Source organism: Gymnoscopelus braueri (assembly GCF_963280865.1).
Source record: "Gymnoscopelus braueri genome assembly, chromosome: 9".
Classification (NCBI taxonomy): domain Eukaryota; kingdom Metazoa; phylum Chordata; class Actinopteri; order Myctophiformes; family Myctophidae; genus Gymnoscopelus; species Gymnoscopelus braueri.
The window spans coordinates 11,056,261-11,083,292 of NC_137610.1; the positions used below are offsets into that span (position 1 = coordinate 11,056,261).

The 27,032-nt window shown below is 43.2% G+C and overlaps 1 protein-coding gene across 1 annotated transcript in view; it reads right to left on the reverse strand.

The window, feature by feature from the left end:
* The window catches only part of rbm28 (RNA binding motif protein 28), an 895,251-nt gene that overhangs the window by 108,950 nt on the left and 759,269 nt on the right, over positions 1–27,032 (reverse strand). The gene's annotated exons all lie outside the window — the stretch shown is intronic.

Here is a 27,032-nt window from a genome sequence, read left to right on the forward strand (position 1 = left end):
GCCCCGGCAGGATGAAATGTGGCCACCATCAGGCTTTTCCTTTAACCATATGGGGAGGCAGAAAGCATGGAGTCACTTATGCTATTTCCTCTCATTACGCCCTCTTTACACACATAGTGTTGGGGTCATTGAGCAGAGGGCTAATTGAGCCTTTTAGATACCTTCATAGAAATGTGCTACTAGTTTACTCCCACCACAGCCCCGTCGGCTGATGGGACGGACCTATAGCACTAAGACCTAAGTGGTTGTTATGGTTTCGCCATGAAGCGGGCGTTCCTGTGGAATGTTTGCTGACAGTTAAATATTTCTTTTCACCAAAGACTTTGTTAAGGGAAGCCAAAGAATCGGTGCTCTGTCAGAGGTTCCTCTGGTGTGTTTCTGAAAGTCGCTCAAACGTGCAGAATGTGAAATGATCCGGTTTTCATTTGGGGTTTTTATACCTGAAGTTTGAAGGCAGATTTTTATGTGGCATTAAAGCCGTTCCAAGCCAAGAGTAACACCGCCTTCTAATTTCCAGAGAGTGGGAAATGACTTAAAAATGTAGTTCAATTATATAGTATGGTGGTGGAACACTTTTGCTTCTATACAGTTAGGTGGCCAGTGACTTTGACCAGTTTCACTTTCAAAACCTTTGCATCATGCATGTCACACACACAATCCACATTATCAAAACCATTGGTGTTGTGTGCCGCATTCTGTTTGTGTGACATGCATGATGCAAAGGTTTTGAAAGTGAAACTGGTAAAAGTCACTTGCCACCTACTGTAGCATGCCCTACAACGATTCTATCTGCAATTCACTGTTACAGTCTTCAGTGAAATAGGTTTCAGTGAATTTGTTGATAAGAAGATTTAGTCCACCGTAGTATTGACTTGGATTAACCATGGCCACCTTCTGACCTCCCCGGCAATATTTATCTTTAAGGTTATCTTGGAAAAGCTCCCTCCCTCTCCTTGTCTCACATTACTCCGTCTCCCCGGGCTAATGGATCTGCTTTGAATTGTAAGAGTTTGTTGTTGTCATAGAGCCACAGCACCCAGCAACACTTCAGTTTGAGTGTTATCCTAATATAGGCTCTGCATGTGTTTGACAACAAAAGAGCAGAGTTTGGGGTGGAGTGTGATAATGTGGACATGTGCCTGCATGCAGTCATTTACTCAGATGATGTATCAGATTAAGATCACTGGAATAATCGTAATTGAATTTGGAGATTGGTGGACATTGCGTACTAGTGTCCCTCTCACTTAACTCATTTAGACCGGGAACACATACTGTGTCATTTTTTAGATTTGAGCTATAACCATCATTTTATACTTTGGGCTATACGGCCAAATATGCATAATTTTGGGTGGTCTTTGACATGAAAAAGTGAACCACTGAGAACCACTGATACTACAGCAACATAATTTTTTTTTCCAGAAAACTGCAAAGATTTGCAAAAATTCTCACGATTTAAAAAAAATAGCAGATCGACAAGCTCGTACCGCAGCACTCAGATCTCGTAGTACCGCGGCACTACGAGATCTGTTATTTTTTTAATAGCCACATTTTTTTATAGCTCAAATCTAAAATGACACGGTATGCGTTCCTGGTCTAAATGACTTAACTCCACAGTTATAAACCATCATTAGATTACTGGATTCGACCAGCCGGCCCTCCGTTGCTATAGCTAATTCTGACGTTCCGGTGCCTTTCTCCCTCCTCCCTCCCCCCTCCCTTTCTGTTTCCACCCACTCCTTCCCTCCTCTTCATAAATTCTGACTCCATTTCCTTCTTTCTTTGACACCCTTTATTAGTTTCTGAGCACTTCTTCTTCTTGTTCCCCTCCCACTCACCTTCCTTTGACCACTAGCTGTCCTCCCTATACCTCCGCTCCATTCCTAGCCCCATCATGCCACATGGCAGACTCTCGCCCCCACCCCACCTCCTAGCCCTCCCGGTATATTTGCACTGACACAGACGAGGCGGTGGGGGTCTGGGTTGCCAGATCTGCTTATTATAATTTCCTGCACGATTTTATTTGAAAATAGCCGATCTACAAGCTCACAACGCGTCGCATCGCGACGCGTTGTGAGCTTGAAGATCGGCTATTTTCAAATAGCTGATGTATATGTTAAAGTGCTCATGTGGTCCATAGTCGCTTCTTTTGGGCTGGTTTTCCTAGACCTGGTTGCTTGTTTCTCTCACAGAATCTGGCAACACTGGTGGGGGGTGCGCTGCTTGTCCATGTTAGCTGACCCGTCAGGTGTATACAGCTCCGCCCTACCGGACGGACGCTTCTGTTTGCAAACTGTGACAAAGTATCAGATTCAGCCTTTTCTTTAGGTGCAAAGGAGCGTGTCAGAACAGCCAGGGCATTCCGGGGCAAGTTCCTCTATATTACCCATCGCCCTCTATAGACCTCTATAGAAAACTCCCCTTCCTGTCTATAAATACATGCAGTGGTGTAAAGTAATTAAGTACATTTACTCAAGTACTATACTTAAAGGTAGGGTAAGTGATTTACTTTAGTTAAAATAAGTGTTACATATCTCTATATTCTGATGGCACTCATTGCTATAGAGTGTTTGTTCAGTAAAAGGAGTCTCCCATGTCTCTCCAGCTCTTTACTAAACAGAAAATGCATTTTCAGTGCTCTCTCCTGATTCGCTTAAATTTTGTCACCTTCCTGAAAATGTACTATATTCTGTTTACTAAAGAGTTGGAGAGACCCCTGTGACCGAATAAACGCTCTGTAGCAATGATTACTATCAGAATAAATATAGTACTTTAACCTTTTAACAGAGTATTTCTACATTGCAGTATTGATACTTTACTTAAGTAGAAAATGTGAGCACTTTTTCCACCACTGAATACATGTGCAATGTTCTGCGTTCTGTGAGCGTACACGTACGCACGCACGCACGCACGCATGCACGCACACATGCACGCATGCAGACACAGTGACACACAGTGTCAGAAAGCCAGAAAAATTCCTGACGATTTGAGGGTAGAGGCCTATTCACAACAACAAAACAACAAACAACGTATGCCACTGAAGGACAAAGGAAATGCGCACTAAATGAAATGAAGCGATTGTTTGACATCTTGCTAAAAGTTGCTCCAAGGTGATGAAATCATAAAGATGAAGTCTGTCTGAGCCACACACAGATTCCCTAATCAGACAAATGACTCATTCATTTTCGGCAGCGGAGTAATTAAGATAAAGTTAATGGAGGTAAGACTAATTAAGACATGATGAATGGACGCGTCTGATACGCCCATTAACGCATTATCTAGCTGTTCCTTTGTCATCTCCCTTATCGGCTTTTACAGCAGGACGACGGTGCCTGGGAATTAGACATTAAAAAGTCATCCCATTGTTTCATCACACAGATTGACATTTGCAGACACCAGGGGAAACTGTAGAGACTAGGCAAAGTTCCTTTTTTTTTAACCCATCAAAACCGGGAGAGCATCTGTGTCATTTTTGATTTTAACTACAGCCATTATTGTATACTTTAGCTATTAAAAAATAGCAGATATACAAGCTCATAGCGCGGCACCGAGTGCCGCGCTATGAGCTTGTAGATCTGCAATTTTTGAATAGATTTTAGCTATATATATCGCACATTGGTTGGATATTCAAAAATAGCGGATATACAAGCTCATAGCCTATCACTTCGTGCCATGCTATGAGCTTGTAGATCTGCTATTTTTGAAAAATCATGATTTTTTTTGCAAATCTTTGAATACATATATTTTTTCAAGCGAACATTTTAAACTCAAATCTTTGCTTCTGGGGTCCCTGGAACAAAATATTTTGAAATGGGGACTGCGCGTCCAAATACATATAATTTTGGGGGTCCTTGACATGGAATCTTTTGAGAAACACTGATATAAGCAACATACGTATTTCAGAAAACTGTTAGGATTTACTGTAGAAGACATTTTTTTTAAACGGCCTAAGGTCTTAATGGCTTAATGTACTTTTTCCCCATTTTGTCACAGCTAAACACTTTCCAGTGTGATATCCTTTGCCTAAAGTGTCCTTGCGGGTGGGGTTGGCAGGGGGATGAATCTTTAAAGGTCTGTGTAATTGACTTGTGCCCTGAGGTCTGACAGGGTAGAGAGTGGGCTTCAGTTAACATCAGAGCAAACAAACAGCCCGGGGGATTAGCCTGGATTCTCCTCTCTTTCTTCTCTGCTGTTAAAGGAAGGGGAGGAGGCGACAGGTTCTAGAGCAGAACGCAGATCGGCTATCTATAGTGTCATGATGACCCCGGGGTGAATTTCACTCCACTGTGATTGAGAGGAATCTCCAAGTGTGCCATTAACTCTGAGAGTCTATCCCTGTTTTTAGTGCCGACACTCCCTCCCCGCAGAGTGCAAAGGTGGGCAGTAAAACCAACAGCGCTGGAAATTGAGTGTTCACCCACTATAGGCTGTATCCAATGAGAGTTACAGAAAGGGAACACCCAAAAAAATATAAGTACATTTACTCAAGTACTGTACTGTGAGATGACCAAATACACGTTTGGATTGAAGCACACATTTGCCAAGTTGACCTTTGAAAGAATGACCTGGTCGCAAAGCATGCGACAGCTATCTGTGAGAACACAAAGCACGATGATCTGCAGATTCAAGAGCAACGAGGGCATTTATTTCTTGTGAAACAAGACTGGATTAACAGTACCGTACACTGTACTGTCTCAAATCTGAAGAGTTAGAAGGTCAGAAGCAGCAGGGTGACTCCCCATGTGGAGACGATGATGAAACCAGTTGTTGCATTATCATACATATTAAGAGGTACAGTATAATGTTATCATACTTTATGAATGCAAACAAATGAAAAAGCATCTACCCAATCATTTTGTATTTCCACTTTTAAATTTTTTTAAATCATAATTGTCCTGTCAGCCATGCTTTCTCATGCTGGGGACAACTTGCATCCTCCACAATGCATTATGCAACAATTATGGCAGACCTCCTGCCAGAGGGAGAGGGATGGGGGGGGCGCATGAACGTGCAACAACATAACATGCCTCAAGTTTGGATATTTACTCAATTCAATAATATACCCGACATTACGTTCCAAATACATTTCTGTAGGATAATTAGAGTGGTACATAACGTGTTACTGTTTCTTTTTCCAGCCAATTTGTATACATAGACCGATTAAATCACACACTACAACGGTTGTTAGAATTGTTTATTGTTTCACTGAGCCCAGGCGCACTCTGTTAATTTGCAATAATTCTATAGAAAACAAAATGGTGCACCAATACACAGTGGAGTCTGCCATCTAGTCTGTAACATTAAGGCTACTGTTTAATCCAATCCAAGACCGGGAACGCATCTGTGTCATTTTAAGATTTCTTTGGCTATTCAAAAATAGCAGATGTACAAGCTCATAGCGCAGCACTATAAGCTTGTAGATCTGTTATTTTTGAAAAATCGTGAGAATTTGTGAAAATCTTTGAATAGATATATTTTTAAAGCGAACATTTGAGACACAAATCTTTGCTTCTGGGGGTCCCTGGAACAAAATATTTGAGATGGGGGTCCACGGCCAGATACATATAACTTTGGGGGTCCTTGACATACATTATTTTTTTTAAAGCTTGATTTTTTATATTTTATATTTTATATATTTAAAAAAAAACTGTTAGGATTTAGAAAACATCAAAAAGAAAATCGGCCTCAGGTCTTAATGGCTTAAGAGAGAACACACATAAACTACCAATGGAAACCAGCTAGCTCATTTAAACCCCTGTCTACGGGTCTCATCATATCCCCAGCAATAATATTCAGCAGGGAGATCGAGCACACGATGATGAAAACAACGTGGCTGTATTTATGCGCCACGTTGTTCCTGCATGTCCCCACGGGACGGACAACATGAAAGAGCCTACTGAAAGATCCTTCCTGCAGAGGGCTGATTGGTGATGGCAGGTTTGGGCACTCTCACCCTCTGATCAGGGCCCAGCGGGGGCAGGCGGCAGGCAGCGAGGCATAATGGTGCCAAGGGGGGGCACCGTACGGAGAGCAGAGAGGGACTGGCGGAAGCTAGTGGTGGTTATAGTTGGGGGAGCTAGCTTTTGTTTGTGTTGTTTTGCATGGGATCATCAGCAAAGACCAGATTGCTGATGTTCCGTCTGAACAGAGGACGCCTTCATCTTTTCGCTGACCCGCGGGTCACCTGTGGGCCATTCATCTATGGGTATACCGTTAAGAGGCAATCGAACAGAACAATGGATGAGAGAGGGACGAGATGAAGGGACCCGGGCAGGGACTGGTGGGTATAACTGGGGGGTTGTTTTTTTTTAGATTTGGAGAGCTGGTGAAAAAAAAACGTGTATAGTGTTTCATTCCTTGGCAGAGGCTGGTGCCTGACTAATGTGGCGTGAGACTCTGTGAGTCTCTGAGACCCGGGCCAAGGGTTCCTCCCTGGGCATGAGTTTTCTGGGCTGCAGCTTCTGCTTAATTAGACAGCAGGGCCTTTTCCCTGAACAGTTTGACAAAAGAGGATGCTGGTAAGCTTCTACCTTCTTTTTTTTGGCGTCTTTTTCACTTTGTCTTCTCACATCCTCGACTCCTCTCTCCTGTCCCATCCGCTCCTCTTCTCTCTTCCCCTCTGATCTGTTAACCATATGAATACTAGCGTACTAGCGTAATTTATCTTTTTTAAATTTATAGTAGCCAATTATTTTTTTACCACTTTTTCTCCCCAATTTAGTCGTTATGCCAATTGATTCCTCCACACACACATTTCTGTGTTGTCACTGCTGTCGTAGCCTACTGGTTCACCTGCCAGTGAGGAGCCCCCACCAGGAGGACGTAGGTAGAGCCTTCATCCTACTCCTCTCGCCCAACATCCCCCGCTGACAGGCGCCCGCCCCAGCCGGTAGGAGTATGTGCAATGACCGATATCACCCTCCCCCGAACACGGGCCAATTGGGTTTGCGTAGACGCCCGACAAAGCCGGATGCACCACGGTGGATTCGAACCCACAACCTTCGTGGTGGTGGTGGGCAGTGAGTGACTTTACCACTGCGGCACCCGAGCGCCCTAGTATACAGTAGATTGACAGGAAATGGGGCGAGAGAGAGAAGGGGAGTGACGCGCAGCAAAGGTCGTCGGGATCGGGATTCGAACGCGCGACACACTGTCAGGCTTTGGCACGCTGTCAGCCTAGGTGCCCGGACCGCTACGCCAGCGACCCGGGCCTAGCGTCCCTATATTCTGAGAACGTCATAATAGCTCGACATCCTTCGAAAATAGGCAAACATTCGGCGATAATAGCCGATCTACAAGCTCATAATTAGTCGCGTTGCAACACGTTGTGAACTTGTAGATCGCCCTTTTTTCCCACTACTTGACGTACAACAAAATATATAGGGTTTAAGTGGTGAACCTGCATAACTCCAGAGCAGTGAGAGTGCTTGTTGTTATCAGCTCTGTAATCAGAGATGGAGAGATGGTTATGTTTTCCTTCTCTCTTCCCTCCAGGTAACAGCTTTTCTCACTCGGCCGTGCAAAGCCCAGGAGTTATTGATACTTTAGCTAAAGGGGGTCACACAATAATACGTGCTGCAGGGTCATAGGGGCCTGCCTCTGCCTAATTTGGAGCTTAAACTCTCTGTAGTCTGCGAGTGTGCTGTATTAACCCATTAGGACCGGGAACGCATCTTGTGTAACCACTTTAACCATTATTTTTTATACTTTAGCTATTAAAAAATAGCAGATCTGCTATTTTGGAAAAAATTTTAAAATGTGTGCAACTCTTTGAATATATATATTTTTGCAAGCAAACATATTTTACTCAAATATTTGCTTCTGGGGGTCCCTGGAACAAGCTATTTTGAGATGGGGGGTCCGCGGCCAAATACCTATAATTTTGGGGGTCCTTGACATGAAAAAGTTTGAGAACCACTGATTATAGCAACATAACTTTTTTCAAAAAACTGTTTACTAATTTAGAAGACATTTGTAGAATCCCAAAAAGCTAAGATTTTAGTTACAAATGTTTGCTTTAAAAATATATATATTCAAAGATTTGCACAAACTTTCATGATTAAAAAAAAAAAAGCAGATCTACAAGCTCATAGTGTACTCGGTGCCGCGCTATGAGCTTGTAGATCTGCTATTTTTTAAATAGCAACAGATACGTTCCCGGTCTTAACGGGTTAACTTACAAGAATGTTGGCTCTCTGACTGAGGAGTGAAACTGAACACACTAGCCTTTCAAGTACATTTGTTTCTTTGTCCAGAAGGCAACTTGGTTTTGATAAATGCTGTTGGTACCACATGTGGAATTTGATATGTTGAAAAACATGTTTGTACGCAAAACGAATCTGCATCAATCACAACACTGAATGCCTTCCAGATCTCTCCGAGGGCTTTGACTTGTCGCACAGCATTCGAAACAAAATAATTGTTTTGAACAAAATCCAAAATATCTCCGTCTTCGGGCTTTTTAAAATAGTTTATGAGCAGGATGCCAAAGGAGGCTGGGAGGATTTATACAGCCGCACCTGGCAGACAACAGAAGTCCCTGTATGTGTGTCAGCCAGCTGATGTTTATAATACCTGTCTGTGTGAAGCACCTGTCTGGTATATATACTGTAGGAGGAAGACACAATGTACTAGGCGCTGTACTGTGTTCACATTTATGTCCTGTTTTATGGTGCTGGTGTTGTTTTATGTTGAGATGAACCACTTTCAACCGGGTGTCCTTATTTCAGTCATTCAAATTGAATTGAATGAATAAATCGCAGATCTACAAGCTCACAACGGATCGCGTTGTGACACGATGTGAGCTTGCAGATTGGCTATTTTCGCGCAACATCATAGTATGACGAAGTTCAAAATAGGGCTTTAGTTGTTAAACTGCTATTAAAATAACTGCAAAAAAGGAGGGGTAATAATTCTCTAAAAGTAGAAATCAACAAGACTTAAGAGTCGAAATAATGATAGAAAATGCCATGGTGAGAAGGGAGTCTACAACACCTGGCCCAGGCAGGGAGAGGGGTGAAGGACAAGTTCTGTCACATGTCTGCTGCATGTTGAGCAGTAAATTAAGATGAGGTGCAATTTCCTGTCGACCAATTAGTGTGGAATTGTTGCTGTCTGTTTTATCAGCCAGCCTGGGGGTTCAGAGAAGTCAGCTTCGTAGGGTTGGTGCGCAGAGAACGCAGAACACTGAAGGATGTCTGAATTACTACGAGGTCGGACTCTGACGAGCGGGGAACGGGGAGGAGGAGTGCGTCAGCAGGAGGGAGAGGCCAGACATGAAGCAGAAGTTTTTGTTAGTTGGTGAGGATGAATCAAGTTAGAGAGTCACTCATAATGATACAAGCAGCGAAATGTTGGCATCATGTTCCGCAAGACTGTGCTAAAAACGTCAATACACCTGATAATAATAGAGATAATCGTTTGTGTATGCTGTCCGTGCATCTATGAATTAAAAGTACCAGAAGGACTTCGGATTGCTGGCTATTGTTTGCTTACTGTGAATCTTCGTGAGCCGTGCACCCGGCAAACTGCATTATAGTGCTGGAAGTAATCAAATAAAATAATATAGAAAAATAAAAGTCTTAAACATAATATATGTTTAAGACTGTGCTAACAACAGCCATACAATATACACAATATAATAAAGGAAATGATAAAAAATAATGAAAAATGACAGGTAAGACATACGCTCGAGCCCTCTTTAAAATATCTTAGCAATGGAAAATGTGCATTTGGGAATGTGCAGAATTGGGGGAGGATAATGTAATGTGCGGTGAGGTAAGGTACACATCAAGGTACTATCTATCATCTACTCTTATTTATTGTTCTTTTTTTTTTTTATCCATGTCCTTGTTCAGGGCTTTGTCAGCCGCAGGGAAAAAAGCTGTTTCTGAGCCTCGACACACGTCAAGACAGTCTGCAACAATCGGCACAAACAGTGACTCAGAAACAAAACCCTTTTTTCTTTCAGTCTCATCTCTGGCAAAGTGGTCACTCAACATGACATGAAGACGCGCACCACCCCCAGGTAATGGTTGAAGTGCGGAGCATTAATGGAGCCTTCGAGCCATGCAAGAAGAGCTCAGATGACCTCTCTCTCTCTCTCTCTCTCTCTCTCTCTCTGAGAGGCTGTTTGTATGATGACAAGGTTGGACCGGGGGAGGGAGGACGGTGTTGAGTGATGTTCAGCTGCAGACGTGGATAACTCAACGCTCTCCGTACAAACACCAACTAATGATTGTGTCCTCTGGTCCCCTTGGACCGGCTAAACCTGAAGAGCCTGTAGTGTACCGCGTTCTCCTCTTCCAATCTCTCTTGCTTCTTCTTCGCTAGATATAAGGCATTGGTTCTCAAAGTGGGGTCCGGGGACCCCCAGGGGTCCTTGAGGGGGTTCCAGGGGGTCCCCAGATAAATGATGGATAGTTAGGAACCAAATGGACCCTTATGTGGTTGTAACTCTGAGAGTGTACAAATGGATCCAAATGGACCCTTATGTGGTTGTAACTCTGAGAGTGTACAAATGGAACCAAATGGACCCTTACGGGTCGATTTGGTTCCATTTGTACACTCTCAGAGTTATGGTGGTCCTTGGTCTAAAGAAGGGGTTCTCAAAGTGGGGTCCGGGGCCCCCCATGGGCCCTATACATATCAGCTATTTTCTAAACATCTTGACATTCTTTGAAAATGTCTGAATATTTTTTTTCTTCTAAATGTTCACACCACAAATCTTGGATGGGGGTCCTTGGCACAAAATCTTTTCAGATGGGGGTCCGTGGCCAAATACACATTCATTTAGAGGTCCTTGACATGAAAAGGTTTGAGAACCACTGATATAAGGTATAATATCAGTGTAGCCCTCTCATCTCGTCTTTGTCTTAAACAGCCTTATATTTCTTTGCCTATATATTGTGGATCAATCCCATCTCCCCTGCCTCCTCCCTCTGTAGTCCTATGTGATTTAGAGGTGGTGGTAACATGTCTGGTATTCAGTATGGACAGCACAGTCTGTGGCAGTGTGGGGATTATCGGGTTTATGTCAGAGTCAAGGTAAAGGTAGAGGGTATAAATCGGAGCAGAAGGCTAAAGGCCTAACGGATCCTTTATGTTTGACCTCAGCTTAACACCCAGAGTACTGTTAAAATAGACGGCTCGGATCGATCAATCAAAAAGCCCCACCCCCTCCCCCAGGATTCCTTATAATTGACAAGGTCAGTTGATCCTATAGTGTTAAACTGTCGGAACACGCTGCATCTGTGGGCTTGACTGGCACTGTGCTAATGTGTATCATTTACAATTTATCCATTTAGTGGATGGTGTCGTCCAGAGGGACTTGCATAAGTAGCCTACAAGTTCAGAGTAACTGCCATATGACCATTGTCATTGTCAAACATCTGTAGGGCAAGTGGCCTTGGTGTGCTACGAGGAAAGAGATTAACTTACAATTTAAGAGGAAAAGTAAACAACACTCCTACACAGTCAAGTCCTGGGTGTTAATTTAATTCTAGAAGTGTAAAAATGGTAACCTACAGTATATGGTAATGATGAGGTATACTGTTCATGCTGGGTACTGTTCATGTTTCAATATTCACTCAACCACAGTGCAAGCATTTTGATATCGGAATATTTGAACGTGCAACAGCCCTCGTCTGCCCATCATTTAGCTACGCCCCCACTAGAGAGATACAGCACCAGAAAAACAAGCAGGCCATGTGGCTTAATTAATACTCCATTGCAAGTCTGTTTGACAATGCAATGCTATTTTCAACTGAAAAAACATGTTGATCTGACTCACGTTTTTGTGATAAATATGTCATTTGTGTTGCATAACACAATTTTTCTTAATGCCAGCCAATTAAAACATGAATGTATATCATTATATAGATTGTGATTCATTAGATTTGAGATGAGGACACCCAACCAAGGACCAGATGGGGGGATTATGTCTCCACACTGGCCTTGGAAGGCCCCGGGTTCCCTCAGGGAGGAAGTGGCTTAATGTTGCTCGGGAAAGGGACGTCTGGAGCTCTCTGCTGGAACTGTTGCCCCCGCGACCCGGCTCCGGATAAGCAGCTGAAGATGGATGGACGGATGGATGGACACCAAACCATCGTAGGAGCAAAACGCCTCAGCCCCTTCATTATTGACATGATTATGCCGACTTTAGCTCATTGGTTCTCAAAGTGGGGACCCCCAGGGGTCCGTGGGGGGGGGGGTTCCAGGGGGTCCCCAGCAAAATGCGTTAATATAGCATCGCAATAATTTTAACCACTTTAACATTTTATACTTTGGCTATTTTTGAAAAATCATGAAAATTTGTGTTAGAGTAAGTAAGTAAGCGCTGGGCAGGGTAGAGAATGTTTAACTAGTACCATGGTTATAGTATAGGTCAGAGATAAGGTACCGAACAGTAGGATTTCAGACTATACGGCAGAAGATGGGGAACATCTCTGCAGTCTATAGTCCAAAGGAATGAGGGCGGTCACATGTGAAATGTTCCCAAGGACATAACATGTGTCCCTGCTTCGGGAAGTGCTTCTTACCAAGTAATAATTCAAAACATAGAATCAACATCCCCCGATGCCACTGAATGGGGTTTGCTGAAAAACTGAGAAAAGACCCCATGTCAAAATCCCCATTCAGCTGACAGTGAAAGGTCTTTCTGATAGTAGACAAATCGATCAACCTTCTATTAGGAAGAGCCAGTCTCCTAGGGTAGTTAATACCCTCACAAAAACATGCAGTAATCCTGGTCGCTATACCGCCTCCCCCATGACAGCCGGGGCGCCTGATGGAGGGGAAGGGAACTGGTCGGAATAGCGTGTTCTTTCCACGCGCTACGTCCAACCAGGGAAACTCCCCCCCTGTCAGGTGACAAGAAGGTCAGTTGGCTCTCATGCATTGAAGGAGGCATGAGCTCGGCCCTGGGCTCCCTAGGCTGGTGGGGGGAGTGTAGCGCCCAGAATCACTTAGAAAATTGGCACCGGGTGAAAGGGGGTTACAAAATCGGGGATAAAAAAAGGTATCAGAGGAGTTTATCGCCCCATGCTGATGCTGTTCATGCTCTTCACAGTGTGAAAAACACTTGAGTTACAACAGTGTCTTTCAGGCAACTAAGCTTCCTTCATTCTACTGTGACTTTAGCAATTTCAGAGCACTGGAGTATAAGGCTTTAGACTTAACCCACAGTGACACAGGGTCATAGCTGTATAGCTCTCCTCATCTCTGTTCAAAGACTCATCGGGGGTATTATCCCAGCAGGTCTGTGGCTATTGGTTTTTAATGAAGTCTAGCCTTTAACCCTTAAAAGGCCCCCGCACGCCTGGACATCAGCGGTCATTCAGTGGTGATTGAGTTCAGCCCGAACAGTGTCTCTTCAGTCATCTGGCCAACCCTTAAGTGAAGCAGCTCGTTTTTCATATATTCTTTTCATTTCAGTCATATTTTTGTTCTTCACTGAATCGTAAAAACGTTGAATCGAGTGTTGATTATTATTCCTATAAAAACAATTCTGTATGACTCGGCGGAAAATTGAGGTGAACAGAGAGAAAGATGACTCTGTGCTAAGAATAGTGCGTCGGTGGGTATTTTTATAGGTCGGATACGTTTTTGAAAAGGAGGAAACAGTAGCTTCTGTGTCTACCTATAACCACTTCACCATGGGCACTGCCCGCAGAGAGGTAGAGCAGCGCCTCAAGTCAGTCACATGTTTGCCTAGCAGAAGTTATTGTTATGTCTACTTCTAGGAGGTGTACCATTACATGCTGGGGTATGGTGTCTCTCTCTCTCTCTCTCCCTCCCTCTCTCTCTCTCTCCATCTTCCTTCCACCCCTGGCTCTACAGGGGTTGTACTGTAGTAGACACCAGTGGTGGAAAGTAACTGAGTACATTTACTTACTGTAAGTACTGTACTTAAGTACAATTTTGAGGTATTTGTACTTTACTTGAGTATTTCCAATTTCCAATACTTTTACTTCTACTCCACTACATCTCAGAGGCAAATATTGTACTTTTACTCCACTACAATTATTTGAAAACTTTAGTAACTAGTTACTTTTCAGATATAAATTATGATATTATGAAACATATATTAACCACTTTAGCCCTATTTTATACATAGGGCTACATTTGAAAATAGCCGATCTACAAGCTCACAACGCGTCGCGATGCGACACGTTGTGAGCTTGCAGATCTGCTATTTTCAAACATTTCAGTACTTTTACTTTTGGTACTTTAAGTACATTTTAATGCCAATACTTTTGTACTTTTACTCAAGTACATTTTGAATTCTGAACTTTTACTTGTAACAGAGTATTTCTACATTGCAGTGTTGATACTTTTACTTAAGTAAAGAATTTGAGTACTTTTTCCACCACTGGTCGACACCATAGTATGGGAGAAAGAGAGGGAGACAGGGGTGTACGTTCTTGTCCGGTCTGTTTTGTTCTAGCATGGAGGAAGTGTGAGGGGGTGTGACTGACATCCAGACCCCTGCCTCGCTCTGAGTTGATGCAGGTCTGCCCGTCTGGGGCAATAAACAGCACCGTGATGAGTTTCAGCTTGTCTGCCCTCTTGCAACGGGCGCATGTGCGCCGCACACCAGTGTTGATTTTGTCGACTGAAACTATGACGAAAAATGTTAGTCGACTACCTTTTTACAGTGACGAAAACTAAATAAAAATTAAATAAAAACTAAGCTCTGATGACTAAAACTAAGACTAAATATATTGACAATTTCGTCAACAAATAAAAACTAGACTCAAATGTTAGTGAGGGATCTAGTGGAGAAGAGATCCAGTAGAACTAAAAGACAAGTCATTTTATGTTTGGTTGCGCTCGGGTGTTGCGCTCTGAAAATATCAGATCTACAAGCTCACAACGCGTCGCGCTGCGGCGCGTTGTGAGATCGGCTATTGAGATCGGCTCTTGTCAGCATGCAACTAAGTGTAAAATCAGCCATTACGACGCCATCAAGGCACCACCAAAATACATTTTAGTCGACTAAATCAACTGTAGATTTAGTCAACTATAATCTTAAGAAATTAAGTCGACTAAAACTAGAAAAAAAACTAAAACTATTCAGATGACTAAAATATGACTAAAACTAAATGGAATTTCATTCAAAAGACTATGACTAAAACTGAATCAAAATTCGCTGTCAAAATCAACACTACCGCACACACACACGCGCACACACACACAGAGACTGGCACCTAACACCGATGTTTCTCACTCCAAGTTTATTTCCCCCAATTTCGTAAAATTTTCATACTCTCGTAATGTTACTTTTCACACCCTTCCTTCCTCTGCCTCCATGGAAATTACAAGGCGACTCTGCGCCGAGACCCAAATGTAGGTGTTTCAGTCTCAAGTGATTTATGAGCAAAGTGACTTTTTCTTCATACAGTAAGTCTGTGAAACTGCTCTGCTTTTTACAAACCCTGTAAAAATACACAATATCTGTGACAGATGTCCGCTTTAATGATGGAGGAAAAATAACCTAAACAACTTGAGGGATGGAAATAGAGTTTCCAGAAAGAGTGCTATAGCTAGTGGAGACTGTGTTTGGAGCTTGGCTGACGTAGTCGCAGAGCCCTTGCTCTGCAGGCATGAAGCTCTTTTGGCCATCTGCATTTGCAGTGTCATAAAAAGCAATATTCGTTGCAGATGTGAAACTTAAAAAACACATATAATGTATCACAGGCTGAGAATTAAATGCTTCCCTCCTCCATGTCACACAGTTGGGAGTTTCTGTATTATGATAAAGTACAAAAGAAGCCTGTTTTTATGATGGTGTGACTCTCCAGGAAGTTAGCTGTCTGTACGACGAGGGTGTGTGTGTGTGTGTGTGTGTGTGTGTGTGTGTGTGTGTGTGTGTGTGTGTGTGTGTGTGTGTGTGTGTGTGTGTGTGTGTGTGTGTGTGTGTGGGTGCGTGTGTGACATTTGTAAGTGCACTGGCAGAAGGCCACAAATCTTTTGCATTATGTTTTATCAACATCATCTGTTTTCACGTCTGGAGACTCCTGTCCAGGACGCGAACGGCCTTCTACCATGCGGTTGAAGGCACAAGGGGGCGGGGCTGGCGGGCTAAGTTAGTGCAGTGAGTGGCAGTTGGGGCAAACGCAGTCCCCACAACATCATTTACGATTCTGTGCCTATCGGTACATAACTCGGACGGCGCTTAGTCGACTAGCAGACCATCGGCCGGTCGTCGCGGGCACTCGCGCCTGGAGGCGCTCGGCGCGACTCCTCGGCCTCAAGGTCTGCTGAGTCGGCGCGCCTCCGTCATGGTCCAAAACTATACTTTATCGGCGAAAAAAATTGTCTGCGGTTGTTTGAAAAAGTATTGTCCCAAGCGGGAGTCGAACCCAGACTCCCAGAGGAAGTGGATCGGTAGTCCAATGATTAGCGAGGTGCACCACTGAGGCCAGTGTTCAAATACGGTATTCGGGCTCGATTACAATGTGACGTCCTAACTCTTCTATTGTAGAGGAAAGAAGTCCCCGCCCGTGCGCCCGCCCAATAGGGGAAGCCTCGCCCCTTCGGTCCCCTTGTGCCTTCAACGGCATGGTAGAAGGCTGTTCGCGTCCAGGACAACTTTTTGAAAAATGTAACTTTCATTTTTATAATGGATGTCAAAGTGACTCGGATCAGGGCTGAAACCTCCCCCAAATTTGAATAGAGGACTGACGTCACAGCCTGTAACGTCTTGTCACATAATCTGATTTGAAGTCAGAGCAACACACTGGAGCCATGCCGTTTCCCATGTGGATCCCGAGATACACACGATTCCATTTGTTCTCTTCTTTCTCAGACAAGCCTACCTGTAGTAGACATCGGGAAGACATTTAAAAAAATAGTTTTCAAAAATAGCAAAAAATAGCAGTTCTACAAGCTCACAACATGCATGCAAGTATGGGCTTAAGTGGTTAAAGTCTTGTTTTCTTTTTACTTTGTATATAAGTTTGGGTTTTAATGTGAATTGTGTTGCACAGAAGCACAGATCAAATGGACTTGACTTGACCTATGCACTTGAAATGGACAAATGCAGCCCAGATAATCATCAGCAAGTCATCCAGCAGCATGAATGGTTTATGCTTTCCAAAGCCAGCAGAGTAACAGGCGTGTTTGGAAAGTCCATCAGGATCATAGAGCATTGTGTGATGTTTCTTTCGTTGGAAACCAATAGCACTAATATTATTCTCTTGTTAGTGCATTAAAAGATAACTTGGACAGGTCAGGTGCATGACTTAAGCCCCTCTGTGCGTCTGGTGTATATCTCCCAGCCATAAAAGCTCACCGGAGATGTAGTTCGCTTTGAAACAGAAGCTGATTCACAGTGATAGCAGATCCAGACAAAAGGTAGCAGCATAGATTACACAGAGTCACATACACAAGACCATGCATGGGTAAGACAGTCGGCAAAGTGAGGTGCTTGTGCCAAGTTGTGTTATAAAATATTAGTTAGAACGTTTGGAGGGGGGCGTTATCTGTAAAAATGGATCTAAACACTGTGTGGCATTTCCCGGCTCAGGAAGTCATCACCCAAACTTTTGTCTAGGTTATTCTGAAGGTTCGCAACTAGGCATTTGTTTAAGATATAAATCAGTCTATTTCAGTCAATTGACATAATTGGCTCATGGTTCAATGGCTCATACATGTAGGTTCCATCCTATGTTCTTTCGAATCACAGCTTAAAACATTTTAAAACTTTAAACTGAGGTCACTTAAAAAGTTTCTATACTTCCTAAAAAAGATTCATCATGTTTTACTGTGTTTATTATGCCTTGCCTTGCCTTCAATGCTATGCATCTGGCCTTTGTACGGTATATTAATTCACAGCATATGTTGCTTTATCTAATATAAAGCACACATTAATGTGATGAGAAACAGCTGCTAGGATAATTACAGAGGAATGCCATATGATGGGACCCGCATAGCAGGGAGATGGCTGACTTGATTGATTAATTGATTGATTGATTAATGTGGCTTATTTCCATGAAAATTGTTACCACATATTTCCTGCTAACGCAATTTAATTTTTATTTATTTATGTATGTATGTACAGTATGTGACAAAGCAAAAAAACATTGTGTCAAATTACAATAACATGTGACTGATGTATTGCATATAGGGTTTCTAGCCAATGCTAATTTGTGACCTCTGTCCCTGGCTAGGCCTTTCTACAACAGAAAAATACTGTAGAAAAAAACAGATATGAGAAGTTCTCTGATTAAAACAAACCCAAAAAGTAATAACATTCCCAAAATGATCACATAATACGCCCATAAAGATAATGACATTCTTAAATTAAATCACATTTGTGTGTGTGTGTGTGTGTGTGTGTGTGTGCGCGTGTGCGCGTGAACGTGTGCGTTTGTGTGTGCGCGTGTGCGTGTGTTCACAAACTGTAATGGGTCTTACTTTGAAAACAACAAATCCATAAGTTCATTTTACATTATTGCATGCCCTTGAATGTGGGGCATTTCAAATGACATTGGTGTTACCTAAACCACTGGTTGTCCTTGAGGGGGTTCCAGGGGGTCACCATCAAAATGGACCCTTTTGGTTCCATTTGTTGATTCCCAGAGATAAAAATGGTGTTTCTGGGGTCCATGAAATTAAAAAGAGTTGAGAATAACTGACCTACACCGTTGGCATGCCATTGGCATACCGGAGCCAGAGTTCAGCAACTGGCTCATCAATGGCGGATGATAAATCCATATAAGAGAATATGTCCAGCATAATGTAGCTCTGCTGCTAGCTGCCAGTGGTAAATCTAACTCTTAAGATCATAAAATGATCCAGCTAACATAATGAACTGCTGTAGTGGGATGAATTTATGTGGTGGTGTAGTGGAATGCACACAATAGAGTTGAAACAGTTGGACATCAAAGAGAACATCATGGAATCTGGGCAGTAGCCTTATCATTAGCCTTCAAATCTCTGTTGTATATGCATGAATCACTGTGTGGGTATCTCTGTGTGCGTTCATGCGTGCATGCATGCGCACGTGCGTGCGTGTGCGTGCGGGTGTGTTCTGTATGTGTTTCTGTACACTCCGGTTGCGACCATAAGGGTGTGGCTGCCTTGATGTCGAAGACGCTACGCTGTTCCCAGTAATTTATTCATAGCACTGAGGTTTCCTCACTGTGTTTTTCATCCATTTTTCATTAAGAAAGAGTAAATCACCAACCATGAGCGGCGGTTCATTCGGTTATGAATACTGCATGTCATCTTCTGTCTATTTATGCCCATATTCTGTCTGTGCTCCCCTCCCAGAGCAGCCAAAGAAGAATTGTTCCATGGTTTCTTTTGTTGACAGGGTGCACAGCAGTATGGAGCTGTTACGTCTGTTTTCCTATTAGCTAGCGGCTCTGGTGGACAGTCAGTAACTAAGTACATTTACTTGAACACTGTACTTGGGTACATTTTTTGAGGTTTTCTTTTTTTTCGCAAGCTCATGACTTTCACACCGCTATTTCAAATAGAAATATTGTACTTGTGACTCCACTATACATTTCTAGGAATGGACTCTTGGGACCCAAATGTATGATTAAAAGTGAAATACATACTGTGCGACGCGTTGTGAGCTTGCAGATCTGCTATTTTCACTATTCTTGAAAATTGCAGATTTTTATATGTACTTCATGATTTGTTCTTTTGAATACTTGAGTATGTACTCGAGTATACTTTGTCCACCACTGGCTAACGGTGCAAGTAGCAGTGGTCACCACAGAAGTGGTCAGGTTTGACACTGTTTCCTCAAATCCGTCTTCCATTCAGAGACGTGGTTAAGGCCAGGGGGAAGTCAGTCCGTCAGGTATTGTACTGTTGTCAGTAGCTCTGGTAGGTGATGAAAGACAAAGCCCTGACGGCTCCCACAGCTGGCTTCCATCACATCTGTGTGTGTGTGTGTGTGTGTGTGTGTGTGTGTGTGTGTGTGTGTGTGTGTGTGTGTGTGTGTGTGTGTGTGTGTGTGTGTGTGTGTGTGTGTGTGTGTGTGTGCGTGCGTGTGTGTGTGCATGTGGGCGCGTACGTGTGCGTGTTTGTGTGTGTGTGTGTGTGTGTGTGCGTGTGTGTGTGTGCATTGGCACTTATTTATTTTTTACATATTTTAACTTTTGTATATGAACTAAAATATATGTGTGTGTGCGTGTGTGTGTGCTGTTTTGTGTTTGCATGTAGGTTGTGATTGTGCTCTTTTGTGTGAAAGCAAGCGCACATGCAAGCGCACATGTGAGTGTGTGCGTGTGCGAGCGTGCGTGTGGGCATTCTAGAACGAGCGGGAATGTGTGCACAGACACCATTCCCATTGTAACCAGGATGCCAATGCATCTGTCCTGTCATATAGGCAGCAATCCAATACCCGTGGCAGTGGGGCAGACCACGCCACCATGACATATACATCTCCCTTCTCTTGGACATGAGAATGAGAGGTATTTTAATTCTCTAATGGTACAACCCATTGTGCTCAGCAGAGACCAACACACATAGAAACCTGAACGTTGCCTTGACCAATCACTCAAGCATATACTCTGAAAGTGATATTTCAGTTTGATCTTTAAAGGTAGATGTCCTTTATGTTCTCACATACTGTCTGTCTGTCTCTCTGTTATGATCACTCACTGATACCTGGTGCAAAGGTACATGGTCGAATGTGTTAATTGAACTGTTAATGTAACCAATTTAACCCTGGCATCCCTACTTTGGGAAAAGAAAATCTTACATTTTACAATTGAAATGTTAATAGCTATTTAAAAGACAATGGAACCCCCCACTGTGTCCCGCAGCGGGATAAGGCGTCAGCTCCTCTGGAGCGCAGAAGGGAGACAGTGGCCAATAGAAGGAAAAAAATGTCTTTTGGACCTGAATTTAGGCAGCATAGGGGATGGTCAAACCACAGTCATGCGAGTGTTAAAAAAATATAAAAACAAAAATGTACATATATTTAATGTTTTAACATGTTCCAAATATATTTTAAGATTTTCCAACTTTTCAGAAATAGCAGAAATACACTATATACAGCGTGTTTAAACGCGATACGTCGTGAGCTTGTAGATTTTCTATTTTCCCTACTGATCATACAATGACGTACGCTACATAGGGCTTAAGTGGTTGTGAGTAAAACATGAAGGGGTCCAGGATGGTACTGTGTAGTCTTTCTTTGACTAAAACTGAGTGGGTGGAGGGGTGTAGGGGTGAACTATGCAGACTGCTATTGTGAAGGGTAGGTAGGCGGCAAACGTGGTTAATTTGCTTGTCTTAAGACATGTGGTTCATTTTGCTGAGCCAAATCCTCTCATTTAGGGGATTATGTTCCCGAGCCTGTGGAGATCCACAGGAGAGTAGGTGGAGGTCAGGAAGAGAAAGGAAGAGAGAGAGACAGCATGGAGGAGGGGGGGGAGGGATGGAGGGAGAGAGAGGTTTGGTGGAGGAGGAGGAGGGGGGGGGTGATAGTACATAATTATGACGCAGTGAGGGCTGTAGATGGGACGAGGTGGTCAGAAGGGGCAAAGGGGGAGGGGGCGGGGGTGGAATGGAGAGAGAGAGAGAGAGAGAGAGAGAGTGAGAGAGGGAGAGAGAGAGAAATAGCTTGTGAAGAGATAAGTGGAGAGATCAGAGAGTTGGGGGTCTTCGTGTGGGCAGGCGGAGCAGCAAGGTAGGTGGCGGCATTGTTTGAAGAGGACTGAGTGAAGACTGAGGGGGGCTCGGGAGCCTCAATGGGTATCGACAGACCTCCTTGACCAGCCTCTCAACCAACCACCCCCCCCCCCTCCCCCCCCCACACACACACACACACACACAAACCCAACACACAACACAACAAACATGCCATGGTTCTTCTCAAAATGTTGGCTCAGCCTCGCTGCACTCTGCGTTTCAGCTGATGAAACCCTGAGATGGTCAGAGAGGAGAGCTCCAGGCCCTCCACGTCTGTGTGAATAGGGTTGCTAGAGGCTGAGTTGGCTGCTTCAGAATTGGGCAGTCTCTCTCCTTGAAACAGACAACTCCCTTTGGGCTCTCTCAGCACAAACCCACACATACTCAAGGACATGTCCCCCTTTTTATTGGACTAATGTTATTCAGTGTATTTTTGAACCGCGGCGGAGCTGAAAGGCGAGAGAGGCGAGGGAGGATAATATTCCGAGCTTTTACAAGGCAGTAAAGCTGTAGAGTCGAAATCAAGAGCCCAGATCATAATGAAAATACAATGTTTTTGTTCAAAACTGTCCACGCTGCGATATCCCCGGATAGTTTGATCGAGTGCGGGGGGGGGGGGGGGGATAATGTAGGGCAGGGTTAAACCAGAGCAAATGATGGCGATGTGGAGATCGAGGACACAAGCGAGGGAAGAGAAGAATGGACGAGTTAGGATAAGATGTGCATTGAGATGTTTCAAAGGAGGAGGAGTGGAGAACTCTTGAGCTGGGAGCCCTGAATACCTCCCCCTATGTCAAGGACTGGGACTTTCTCACCACCCCTCTCTCTCTCTTTGATTAGGAGCCAAGAGGAATACATTAATGACACAGCCCGCACTAACGTGCAAGGGGTTGTTTACAACGGTGACATTTTGGTGGAGACGTTTTGTAGAGAAATCGCTGACATGAATTTCATCGATCGTTCAGCGGGGAGCAATTCAAACGAAACTTCCACATCCACGGAATCACATTGCAGGTGATCAGTGGTGTAAAGTAACTAAGTACATTTACTCAAGTATTGTATTTTACAGGAGGCACGGTGGCGCAGTCGGTAGCGCTGTCGCCTCACAGCTAGAAGGTCCTGGGTTCGATTCCCGCCGGGGACGCTGGGGGTGTGTCTTCTCCTCCGCGTCATCAGCGCCCATACCCTAGGTGGGGTTGGCGAAAGGGCCTACTCTGTGTGGAGTTTGCATGTTCTCCCCGTGTCTCCTAGGGTAGTTAATACCCTCACAAAAACATGTAGTAATCCTGGTCACTATACCGCCTCCCCCATGACAGCCGGGGCGCCTGATGGAGGGGAAGGGAACTGGTTGGAATAACGTGTTCCTTCCACGCGCTACGTCCAACCAGGGAAACTCCCCCCTGTCAGGTGACAAGAAGGTCAGTTGGCTCTCATGCCTGAAGGAAGCATGAGCTCGGCCCTGGCCTCCCTACTGTGGGGGACTGGTGTAGCGCCCAGGATCACTTAGGAAATTGGCACCGGGTGAAAAAAATGGGTTACAAAAATCGCGGGATAAAAAAAAAAAAAAAAAAAAAAAGTATTGTATTTTACTTTACTGGAGTATTTCCCATTTTCAGTCATTTTACTTCTACTCCACTACATCTCAGAGGCAAATATTGTACTTTTACTCCACTACAATTATTTGAAAACTTTAGTGACTAGTTACTTTTCAGATATAAATTATGATATTATGAAACATACATTAACCACTTTAGCCCTATTTTATACATATGCTTTTCGAAAATATCCTATCTACAAGCTCACAACGCATCGCATCGCGACGCGTTGTGAGCTTGTAGATCTGCTATTTTCAAACATTTTAGTACTTTTACTTTTGGTACTTTAACTACATTTTGATGGCAAAACTTTTGTACTTTTATTCAAGTACATTTTGAATTCTGGACTTTTACTTGTAACAGAGTACTTCTACATGGCTGTATTGATACTTTTACTTAAGTAAAACATTTGAGTACTTTTTCCACCACTGCAGGTGATAACGCTCGGGAGTGAGGATGACAGAAGTGTGGGATCGTTCAATCTTAACCACTTGAGCCCTAGATGTATATATATACTCATACTGTATATAGCAAAAATAGCACATCTGACTGCAATTTTTTTAAAGGAAAAAAAGTTTTTTGAAAAAGTTTGGCAATATAATGACGTGCCCAAAATAGGGATGCCAGGGTTGAAAAGTGGTTTAATTCTCTCTAAACAATAGTTCCGTCTGGCCTCAGCAGTAGCAGATTGGGTTACAACGATCCTCTGAATAATGAACCGGTGCAAGCAAGCAACAACTGCTGGTCCCACATAGCAAAGAGAAAAGAGCCAGTCTGTTCTACTAGCCCCCTATTCCAGTCTGCTATGGGAAGACGTGACACTTGTGTCCCCCATGGTCGCCCCATCGTCCCCTCGATGGGCTCTTCCCTGGAACCTTCCAGAGCAGCCAGCTGAGATTAGCATAACCATGAGGCCCCATCCGCTCGCTGGCCGGGATTAGTTCTGCTCTCCTCCCACTGTCTGATGGCTCTTTATCCAGCTGGATATGGCCTGTTAGAGGCCTTAACCCATTAAGACCGGGACCGCATTTTGTGTGTCATTATTAGATTTCTTTGGCTATTCAAAAATAGCAGATATACAAGTTCATAGACGAGCTTGTAGATCTGCCATTTTTTGTGAAAGAAATCGTGAAAATGTGTCAAATCTTTGAATATATATATTTTTTTAAGCGAACATTTTTAACTCAAATCTTTACTTCTGGGGGTCCCTGGAACAAAACACTTTGAAATGGGGGTCCGCGGCCAAATACATATAATTTTGGGGGGTCCTTGAGAACCACTGATATAGAAACATACGTTTAAAAAAAAAACTGTTAGGATTTAGAAGACATTTGTAGAATCCAAAAATAGCAGATATACAAGCGCTATGAGCTTGTATATCTGCTATTTTTGAATAGCCAAAGAAGTGTTCTTCCCGGTCTTACTGGGTTAAACGCACCATCCTCGCTAAAGTCATTATCATTCACTACCCAAGGAGGAAACGGCTCACTGAGGGCCTACTGTTGAGAGCTGGGATTGACGTCTCATTTGGAGGATGATTTAAGAGAATAGACCAGGAACTCCCACTCGGCCTATGATGGATTAGTCCATAACCAGTCCATCAACACATCTTTATGCTTGTTCCACACTTGAATTGGGGAATTCTTTTGCCTTATAATTACATGCCCATGCAGACCAGGGGTCCCTGCAGGTTAAAAGTAGTTAAGTGGTCATTTAGAACTCGGGGTAGTTAAATCCTTGTCTTTTATACAAAATGTGTGCTATTCTTAAAGAGAGTTGTAGGGGTTCCAACTTGGTCACTTCTTATTATACCAAAATGGAACATTTTGTCACACCTTAACACCCTGGCACACTGATCAGCACGAATATTAGTACCCTAGTAGTGGGGGGCTGACTTAGAGGTGATTTATACTTAGTTGCAGTGGTGGAAAGTAACTAGGTATATTTACTCAAGTGCTGTACTTAAGTTCAATGTTGAGGTAATTTTTTGTTTACTGGAGTATTTCCAATTTTCAATACTTTTACTTCTTCAAGCTTAAATTTTCACTCATTTTCAAATATAAAAAAAGCAGAAAGAGCAGATCTACAAGCTTACAACGCGTCACTTTGTGACGCGTTGTAAGCTTGTAGATCAGCTATTTCTTCAATTTGTTACACAAAATTATTAAACATGTCAATAATTTCTTTATTTATTTCAAGTTATTTCTCATATCTGCCCGTGCAATTTTTGATTACGAAGCCTAAAAGGCAAACAGAAATTAAATTTGTATTCATACGGTCCAATGTTCAACGCCAAACACACAAATAAATCGTTAATCGCAATTATTTGAGGGACAATTAATGGTCAACTTAAATGTGTAATGGTGACACAGCTCAACATGCTTGTATGTGTAATGTAATGTAATGTAATGTATGTGGAGGGCAGGTTAGAGTCCGTTGAGGGGAGAGGTATGGGGAAGGGGATCTAATTATGGGGAGGAGCTGCAAATTCCTTTTGAAAAAAGGAGCCACCAGAAACATGTTTACCACCCACTCTGAGCCCTATTTTACAAGAACTACTGATGCAACTGATGTATGAAGACAACAGCCTTCCTAGAAACTCCTGCGTCCACTCTTAAGTTAAGTGTGCAAATCTGTGTGGCACCATCAGCAACAGACAGACGCAGCCACCTGGCTTTATCTGTCTGTTGTCCAGGCGGTATCACAGGGTCATGAGCCAAAAGCACTGTGGCTCTACTGTGAGGCCAACCCCGGGGAGAATCCATCTGATTCAGGTAGTCTACTATCAGGGGCCGTTTGGCATTGTGAAGGAGACAGTCACACCGCATGCCATGTTAAAGTAAAGTAAACTATACCTAATGCATTCTGCGGTCTGCTCCATTACATGTGCTCCGTACATGTGTGCTCCTTAGTAACAGCACATTAGTAAATAAGACAATATAAACAGCAACACAGCAGGCTTTAAGGAAATAAAGCCACCATCAAGGGACACCATGAGTACAAATAAGGACAATAAAATACATCTGTACATTTTCTAGGTCATTAATGATTTATTAAACATCATTACACTGACATCTATATTTGTGGGGGAAAAATTCAGAGGAAATAGCAAGGCTAAAGTTGAATAATAGAGTTATAAACAGAAGGGAAGATTTAACAGGTTTGGGATTTATTTATCAAATTAATAATTATATATAAAAAATAAGTATTATATATTAAACTTATATCTCATTAATTTACCCTTACTTCTTTTCAGTCATAAAAGTTTTACCTTCTATTCATGCAAATAGAACAGCTATTACAAAAGCTATTAGCTGTGCTCTCTGTAAACAACAAGCCATACATCAAAGTAGTCTTTTTATTTTTTCATTTCTCTTTATTATTACCTTACTCCTTGCCCCTGACCCCCCCCCCCCCCCTCTCCAACCACTCTGGCTCTCACTGTTTCTCTCACTTTCCTCGCTCTCTCTCTCTCACCCTCTCTTCCACCTACACCATCTCTGTAATCTCTCTCTCTCTCTCTCTCTCACTCTCTCTCTCTCTCTCTCTCTCTGGCTCTGCCTCAGCTGTTCTCAGTCTCTCAGTGAGCCTTGTGGTGTGTGGACGGGGCAGAGCAGAGCGCTGAATGGGGCAGGGCTATAGACTTGTCTAGAGCAGCACTGGAGACAGAGGGAGCAAGACAGGCAGAGGGAGAGAGTGTGTGTGAGTGTGTGTGAGTATATGACAGAGAGAGACAGAGAGAGAGAGAGAGTCTCAGTGTGAGATTGTGCTTACCAAGCA